The following is a 7,333-nucleotide window of genomic DNA, read 5'->3' as shown; positions in this document are numbered from 1 at the left end:
CTGCCTTTGTACACCAGAAGTAACAGATTATTCCCATAAAAAAATTCCTTTTCACCGCTAGAATTTAGCCATTTTACACATAACAGGCTATGGGACACAATAAAAAGGGTCCTTCCTGCCAGTCTACACTAAAAGGGTTAGAAACTATTCACAGAAAGAATTTCCTTCCCTCCACTCGAATTTAGAATTTTCTGATACAAAATATTATATTCCCTTGGCTGATAGTACCAGGATCCTTCATATGTGGTAATCTGCTCTGAAGAGGCCTGAAATTATGCATAACCAAACAAACGTATGTCATGTATTTCCAAAAAGAATGTTAATTCCTGCTGCTACACAGCAGAAGAGATAAAATTTATTTCCAGAAAGATGGTCCTTTCCACCACTAGAATCTAGCATTTTCACATAGAGCAGGCTAGATTCCGTTGGCTGAAAGGCCCTGGGTCCTTCAGCCAATGGCAATCTATGTTGAAGGGGCCAGAAATTATGCTCAACCAAAAGAATGTAGCAAAGTTCTTTCCTAAAAAATGAAGTGGTCATTCCTGCCTTTGTACACCAGAAGTAACAGAATCTATTCCCATAAAAAGGTCCTTTTCACCACTAAAATTTAGCCATGTTGCACATAACCGGCTAGGGGGTTCAATATAAAGGGTCATTCCTGCCAGTGTACACTAAAGGGGTTAGAAGGCATTCACAGAAAGAAGGTCCTTTCCCCCACTAGAATTAAGCATTTTCTGATACAGAAGGTTATATCCCCTTGGCTGAAAAAACCAGGATCCTTCATATGTGGCAATCTGTTCTGAAGAGGCCTGAAATTATGCTTAACCAAACAAACGTACGTCATGTATTTCCAAAAAGAATGGTAATTCCTGCCACTGCACAACAGAAGAGATAACATTTATTCCCAGAAAGATGGTCCTTTCCACCACAAGAATCTAGCATTTTCACATAGAGCAGGCTAGATTCTGTTGGCTGAAAGGCCCTGGGTCCTTCAGCCTTGGCAATCTATGTTGAACAGGCCAGAAATTATGCTCAACCAAAAGAATGTAGTAAAGTTCTTTCCTAAAAAATAAAATGGTCATTCCTGCCTTTTTGCACCAGAAGCAACAGACTATTCCAATAAAAAATTCCTTACCAGCACTAGAATTTAGCCATTTAAAACATAACAGGCTATGGGACTCAATAAAAATGCTCCTTCCTGCCAGTCTGCACTAAAGGGCTTAGAAGCTATTCACAGAAAGAAGGTCCTTTCCTGGACTAAAATTTAGCATTTTCTGATATAGAAGGTTATATTCCCTTGGCTGAAAGTACCAGGATCCTTCATATGTGGTAATCTGTTCTGAAGAGGCCTGAAATTATGCATAACCAAACAAACGTACGTCATGTATTTCCAAAAAAAATGTTAATTCCTGCTACTGCACAGCAGAAGAAATAACATTTATTTCCAGAAGGATGGTCCTTTCCACCACTAGAATCTAGCATTTTCACATAGAGCAGGCTAGAGACCGTTGGCTGAAAGACCCTGGGTCCTTCAGCCAATGGCAATCTATGTTGAAGAGGCCAGAAATTATGCTCAACCAAATGAATATAGCAAAGCTCTTTCCTAAAAAATAAAGTGGTCATTCCTGCCTTTGTATACCAGAAGTGACAGAATCTATTCCCATTAAAAAGGTTATTTTCACCACTAGAATTTTGCCATGTTGCACATAACCGGCTAGGGGGTTCAATATAAAGGGTCATTCCTGCCAGTGTACACTAAAGGGGTTAGAAGGCATTCACAGAAAGAAGGTCCTTACCACCACTAGAATTAAGTATTTTCTGATACAGAAGGTTATATTCCCTTGGTTGAAAGAACCAGGATCCTTCATATGTGGCAATCTGTTCTGAAGAGGCCTGAAATTATACTTAACCAAACAAATGTACGTCATGTATTTCCAAAAAGAATGGTAATTCCTGCCACTGCACAGCATAAGAGATAACATGTATTCCCAGAAAGATGGTCCTTTCCACCACTAGAATCTAGCATTTTCACATAGAGCAGGCTAGATTCCATTGGCTGAAAGGCCCTGGGTCCTTCAGCCTTGGCAATCTGTGCTGAAGGGGCCAGAAATTATGCTCAACCAAAAGTATGTAGTAAAGTTCTTTCCTAAAAAATAAAATGGTCATTCCTGCCTTTGTACACCAGAAGTAACAGACTATTCCAATAAAAAAATCTTTATCACCACTAGAATTTAGCCATTTTACACATAACAGGCTACGGGACTCAATAAAAAGGGTCCTTCCTGCCAGTGTACACTAAAGGGGTTAAAGCTATTCACAGAAAGAAGGTCCTTTCCTCCACTAGAATTTAGCATTTTCTGATACAGAAGGTTATATTCCCTTGGCTGAAAGTACCAAGATCCTTCATATGTGGTAATCTGTTCTGAAGAGGCCCGAAATTATGCTTAACCATACAAATGTACGTCATGTATTTCCAAAAAGAATGGTAATTCCTGCCAATGCACAGCAGAAGAGATAAAATTTATTCCCAGAAAGATGGTCCTTTCCACCACTAGAATCTAGCATTTTCACATAGAGCAGGCTAGATTCCGTTGGCTGAAAGGCCCTGGGTCCTTCAGCCATGGCAATTTGTGTTGAAGGGGCCAGAAATTATGCTCAACCAAAAGAATGTAGTAAAGTTCTTTACTAAAATATAAAATGGTCATTCCTGCCTTTGTTTACCAGAAGTAACAGAATCTATTCCCATAAAAAAGGTCCTTTACACCACTAAAATTTAGCCATGTTGCACATAACCGGCTACGGGGTTCAGTAAAAAGGGTCATTCCTGCCAGTGTACACTAAAGGGGTTAGAAGGTAATCACAGAAAGACGTTCCTTTCCTCCACTAGAATTAAGCATTTTCTGATACAGAAGGTATATTCCCTTGGCTGAAAGTACCAGTATCCTTCATATATGGCAATCTGTTCTGAAGAGGCCTGAAATTATGCTTAACCAAACAAATGTACGTCATGTATTTCCAAAAAGAATGGTAATTCCTGCCACTGCACAGCAGAAGAGATAAAATTTATTCCCAGAAAGATGGTCCCTTCCACCACCAGAATCTAGCATTTTCACATAGAGCAGGGATTCCGTTGACTGAAGGGCCCTGGGTCCTACAGCCATGACAATCTTTGCTGAAGGGGCCAGAAATTATGCTCAACCAAAAGGATGTAAAGTTCCAGAAGTAACATAATCTATTCCCATAAAAAATGTCCTTTTCCCCACTAGAATTTAGCCATGTTGCAAATAACCGGCTAGGGGGTTCAATAAAAAGGGTCATTCCTGCCAGTGTACACTAAATGGGTTAGAAGCTACTCACAGAAAGGCGGTCCTTTCCTCCACTAGGATTTAGCACTTTCTGATACAACAGGTTATATTCCCTTGTCTGAAAGGAGCAGGTCCTTCATCCCTGGGAATCTGTTCTGAAGGGGACTGAAATTATTCTCAGCCAAGCAAATCTAAGTCATGTATTTCCTAACAGAATGGTAATTCCTGCCACTGAACACCAGAGGAGATAAAATTTATTCTCAGAAAGATGGTCCTTTCCTCCACTAGAATCTAGCACTTTCACATAGAGCAGGCTAGATTCCGTTGGCTGAAAGGCCCTGGGTCATTCAGCCATGGCAATCTGTGTTGAAGGTGCCAGAAATTACACTCAAACAACAGAAAGTAGTGCAGCTCTTTCCTAAAAAAGTAAAAAAAAAAAGGTCATTCCTGCCTTTGTGCGCCAGAGGTGACAATCTTTTGGAATAAAAAAGGTCCTTTTGCCCAGTAGAAATTAACCATGTTATTGATAGCAGGCTGGAGGACTCAGTAAAAAAGGTAATTCCTGCCAGTGTACATGAAGAACAGACTAGGTACCCTTTGCTGAAAGGACCAGGTCCATTCAGACAAAGAAATATGCCTGTCACAAGTGGTGTACCACAGGGCTCAGTCCTGGGCCCACTCTTGTTTGGCATCTACTTTTCCGAAGTACAAGCAAACACAGGAGGGTTATGGCTGACAAAGTTTGCAGATGACTGCAAACTGGGCGCCATAGTAGAAAACACATCTGACACAGATATCCTTCAGAAGGGTCTCACAGAAACGGATAACTGGTGCCAGAGCCATGGCCTAAAGTTAAATGCCAAAAAATGCATAGTCATACCCTTCGGGAAAAACAAGGTTACCCCTAGCTACCAAATAGGTGGCAATCCACTGAGCACAGAAGAAGTTATCAGGGACCTGGGGACCCAGGTTGATAGTATTCTGTCATTCAACACCCATGTAGCTAAAGTAGTTAGGAAGACCTTCTACATTGCCCACCTTATCATGAAGGGATTCTCATCTAGATCAAGGGAGGTCATAGTCTCCCTATACTCATCACTCATCAGACCAATGATTGAGTACAATGCCCCATTCGGAATGCTATTAATAGGACGTGCTGGAGGGATAGATTCATCACCCAAAGACTCCCTATGCTGTGGAATAAAATCCCGGTATATGTGAGGCAGAGCACCTCGCTGGCCTTGTTCAAGAGAAATCTTGACCAATGGATGGGAGATCGCAGATATACCCCAGGGATTACCTCAGTGTCACTGCTCGACAGAGGCACAGCAAAATAATGGGTATAGTTCCCCGTACTGAAGGGGTGGCGTAAGCCACAAAACTATGGGCTAGGCTTGTAAATGCCCTCGGGCAGATAGCCTAGTATGAACCTATGAACCTATAAATCTGTACTGAAGGGACCTAAAGTATACTACTCTTCCAAAAGCCTTCTTTGTATTCTATGAGAGAAACTCCTTTTTCTCACAATAATTCACCTTATTTTACAAACCAGGTTATTCCCCTGCTTTGTGTTAACAACTGAAGAATTTTTTTTTACGTAAATCTTAACTTTAGTCTCCCTTTCATGTGAACATGAGTAATTTTGTAAACTGCAATCCAGAATCTTTTTTCCTGAATTTGTCTTTTATACAATATAATCTACTCTGCTTTAGATGAAAATCGGGTTAGAAATTATTCTTATAAATAAACTGTAAAATATTTATAAAGAAGTTAAAATATGTTTCAGTCCTTTTCCCCTTAAATCTACTGTATTAAAAAAGCTAGATTCCATGCTCTGAATGGACCCTGTCAATCATATGTATTACATCAGACTACCTCATGTTTATTAAAAACTAGGTCCTTTCAGCAAAAGGAATCTTGCCTGCATTATGTGAGAAAGCTAAATTCTATTACTGCAAAGAATGTCCTCTTCCCCACTAGAATTTAGCCTTCTCACATAGAACAGGCTAGATTCCCTTGGCTGAAAGGCCCCAGCCAGGTCCCTTCAACCAAGGGAATCTAGCCTGCTCACAGCAACGAGGCTAGAATGCATTGCTGTAAAGACGGCCCTTTCCCCCACTAGAATCTAGCCAACTCACTATGAGCGGGCTAGATTCCCTTGGCTGAACGGACTAGGTCCCTTCAGCCAACGGAATCTAGCCAACACCAGATGCGCAGTAGCAAGCTCCGCCCAAACCCCATTGGATGGAGTTCGTTGTGTGCATGGATTCGTGTCAAACAGGCCACGCCCATTCTTGCGTCAACTAACTGGTGGGTTAATACACTTCAATGTACTGTACAGGTACTTTGGGCTGCCACCTTTTCAAATACTCAAAGTGCGACATTTTTTGCAGAAACGTCAGATTTTGTAGGGGCAAAACATACCCACGGCCAGTACAAAGGACATAACTTCACTTTTTTGCCAGAATAAAAGCTTATTCTTGTAGCATTTGAGTTGCTTATTCTGTTTCTTAGGTGTTCAAGATAGAAAATAACCGTTTTATGCAACTATTAAAGAAAATATAGGAGACATTTTTGTCCTAAAAATCTCAGGACATTTGCCATTTTTCCAATTTTTTTGCAGGACACAACTGCCCAAAGAGGGACTGTCCCTCGCAAAGTGGGACACCCTACAGATACTACTTGCTCAAACTCTAACGTTTGATGCTTGAGAATATACTGTATGGTTAGCGATCAAGGTTTCAGCTGCTCGTGCGTATGTGCAGTAGCACGCGCACGCAGCGCACGCTGACGTTAACTACGCTCTGTTTTTTCGTTTTCCCTTGACTGTTTAGACTGAATTAAGTTTATTGTAGAAAATACGGTTGTAAGTGGTAAGTAGTTACGGATTCTGGAGTGACTCATCTGTTTATAAGGATGCTAGGGGAGCATCACCGTTTTGCTATTGCTGCGTAAGAATTTCTGGGATATTTGTGAATGGGATTTTTTATGTCACTTAAGAGTAATCGTTTATTGATGTCGTCTTTCTGTTTTACTCGTCATATGAGTTAGTACGTCAGTTTGATTTGCTCAAAAGTCTGGGTCTTTTAGCGATTTCGCTCACGTGGTACGTTCACCCTTATAACTTAGCAGCTCATTCTTCCATGCCCATTGCTTAATTGTGTGTAACGCAGTTTCTCCATTTTCGTTTATTCTTATAACGTTTTACTAGATGCTTTGTCTCTCAGGTGTCCCTGATTATGGCTCTGTTTGTTCTGTTCCTCCTAGAAGTCGGTGCTGTATTATATCTTAGTCTCCTTAAGATCACTTTGTAACAAGTCTTAGCAACCTTTCCAAAATAGAGAACACCATTGGGCCCTGATAAAATTCCAGGAAGCTTACTAAGTCTGTGCCCTTTTAGAACCTCCAGTAAGCATCTTTAAACAAGTCTTGTAATATACTATCCCAGACATCCTGGAAAATCGATATCGCGATGTACCTACGTAAGGGAGGGCCTGGGCTAACCATCACTGGTAATAATTAACAGATCCAGTAACCCTAATAGTTGTGTTTGTAAAAACATGCAATTAGGAATTTATGTCCTCATACATGTAGAGAAATTGTTGCTCTTAACTCTTGATCCATATCATTGTGGCTTTGTTAAAGATAGCTCATGCCGTCTTAATCTTGTAAACGTTGAAAGTGAAATGCAAGCTCTTGATTGTGATTATATAGTGCACAAAGCATATCTGCACCCGGCCAAGACATTTGACACTCTTCCTCCTATGCAGTTATAATTGAAAAGCTTATGAACCTAAACATCAGTTCTTGTCAAGTAATTCGGATAACAGTGTAGATGTTGGACAGCTCATTTGTCTTTAGAGCAGCGGATGCCTCCACAGAAAGTAAAAATGTCACAAGTAGAACTCTGCAAGGCTCAGAGCTGGAGCCTTTTCTGTTTGTCGTTTATTTCTATGATTTACAAGCAAAATCTCAGGCTACTTGGTTAGTAAAAGTCATTGAAGACTGTAACCAAGGCATTGTTATTT

Source organism: Protopterus annectens, chromosome 12.part0, assembly GCF_019279795.1.
Source record: "Protopterus annectens isolate FY-2018-M chromosome 12.part0, PAN1.0, whole genome shotgun sequence".
Classification (NCBI taxonomy): Eukaryota; Metazoa; Chordata; order Ceratodontiformes; family Protopteridae; genus Protopterus; species Protopterus annectens.
This window is presented reverse-complemented; position numbering follows the sequence as displayed.